Genomic DNA, 2,471 nt, shown 5'->3' on the forward strand with positions numbered 1-2,471 from the left:
CCCAGTACAATTTTTTTTTCCTACTGTGTAGCACGGTGACCCAGTTACACATACATGTGCACATTCTATTTTCACACATTATGTTCCATCATAAGTGACTAGACATAGTTCCAAGTGCTACACAGCAGGATCTCATTGCTAATCCATTCCAAAGGCAATAGTTTGCATCCATTAACCCCAAGCTCCCAGTCCACCCCACTCCCTCCCCCTTCCCCTCCCCCTTAGCAACCGCAAGTCTATTCTCCAAGTCCATGATTTTCTTTTCTGTGGAAAGGTTAAAGAGCATGACTTTTAAATTTTAAGTGTGAATGGAGAGATCACTGGCTAAGGGAAGAGGGGACCTCCATTCAGATTTCATTCGAAAATTGTATTTTGAGAAGAATGATGAGATGATGAAATCGAAACAAACTTCCAGACATAACTTATCCTTCCCCTTTCTAAGCAATTAGGTCCAAATTTATCCACAAATATCAGGGACTTTCTCTTTCTAAAATTATTTTAATTACTTCCTTCTCTTTCTCCATGAATAATGGCTTAATCAGAATTTTTTCAACACCCAACCCCAATTCTTCAAGTTTTATGTCAGCCTTATTCCTGCTCTGACCTCTTTAATCATACAGAATAAAGAAGTCTCTGAAAAAAACCTTCTAAGATGAAGCCGATGTGAAGTCCTCCTCTCAGTCTCTGCTTTCTCACTTCCTCCTAATCTCTGTATTTAAGCCTAACTCTCCTTTCATCTCCACATTCCACAGATGAATAAGGCCTCTGGGAAATAGGGCCCAGTCTCAATCTCGTGAATAAATTGCCAACACATCTGTAAGAGAAAGTAGTGACCTAATGTGGCTCATAAGGCTAAGCCAACCTCAGATGCTCCCTTCTCAAACATAGAAAACTTATGGCTGGACTTGAACCCTCATTAAAACTAAATTGAGTTCCCATCTCAGAAATTTCAGGATGCTATCTCTTGGTGTGTCAAGCTCACATCTAGTCTTTTTCTAGATTTAGCCATTGCCTGTCTTCATTTCTAACCCCTTTATCCAACCCTGGTAGTTTCACATCAGATTACTATTATTAATTTGTGCAGGCCTCTCAACTTCCAATCTCCCACCACCCCAAAATCTTTTGCCCATGGTGTTTCTATTACCTTATGTGTGTCTTGCTGTTATCTGAAAGCCTTCGATGGCTCTCCAATGCCTCAAATAAAATCAGAATGTCTAAAGGTTGTTATCAGAATAATTCCCCAGTGAAGTTTCCATTGTGGCTGAGCGGAAAAGAATCTGACGTATCCATGAGGATGCAGGTTCGATCCCTGGCCTCACTCAGTGGGTTAAGGATCTGGCATTGCTGTGAGCTGTGGTGTAGGTCGGCAGCTGAAGCTCCGATTCAACCCCTAGCATGGGAACTTCCATAGGCTGTGGGTGTGGCGTTAAAAAGACAATAATAATAATAATAATAATTCCCCAGTGAAAACTGCTCTGTCTTCAGCTGCTCTACATTCTGCCTCACATCCTATATTCTGGGGAGAAAAAAATATCATCTCCTAATTTCTGATGACTTATTCTCATGCCTCTAGATCTTTTTTATTTTTCTTTCTTTTTTTTTTTTTTTTTTTGCTTTTTAGGGCCAGCAGCATATGGAAGTTCCCAGGCCTACACCACAGCCACAGCAATGCGGGATCTGAACCATGTCTGCAAACTACACCATGGCTCACGGCAACGCTGGAACCCTAACCCACTGAGTGAGACCAGGGATCGAACCCGCATCCTCATGGATACTAGTCGGATTTGTTTCTGCTGTTCCACAACGGGAACTCCCCTCTAGATTTTTTTTTTTCCTACCTCTACATCTTTGTCCAAGCTTCCCAACTGACACAGACCTACCTTACTTCATCTGTCCATGCCACCCAACCCAACTCCTTCAACAAGTAGCCGTATGGCCACTTCCTGCAAGATTCCACAATCAGCCCAGCTGTATTCTGTTAACCTCTATCTTTTAAACTCCATTCTCCTTTAGAGTACAACTAAAGTTTAAGACTTTTTTTTTTTTTTTTTTTTTTTTTTTGTCTTTTTGCTATTTCTTGGGCCGCTCCCACGGCATATGGAGGTTCCCAGGCTAGGGGTCGAATCGGAGCTGTAGCCGCCAGCCTACGCCAGAGCCACAGCAACGTGGGATCCGAGCCGAGTCTGCGACCTACACCACAGCTCACGGCAATGCCGGATCGTTAACCCACTGAGCAAGGGCAGGGACCGAACCCGCAACCTCATGGTTCCTAGTCGGATTCATTAACCACTGCGCCACGACGGGAACTCTTAAAGTTTAAGATTAATTCTCTCTTATCTGCCTTGTTAGACAGTAAATCTCCCCAAACTGTCTCTTCTGTAATATGTATCCCCAAGTGCCTTGTATGATGCTTTGCACTCAGTGAGCACTTATTATGAACTTGTGAACCAGACAACCATATGTAGAATATA

The sequence above is a fragment of the Sus scrofa genome, chromosome 4 (genome assembly GCF_000003025.6).
Source record: "Sus scrofa isolate TJ Tabasco breed Duroc chromosome 4, Sscrofa11.1, whole genome shotgun sequence".
NCBI lineage: Eukaryota > Metazoa > Chordata > Mammalia > Artiodactyla > Suidae > Sus > Sus scrofa.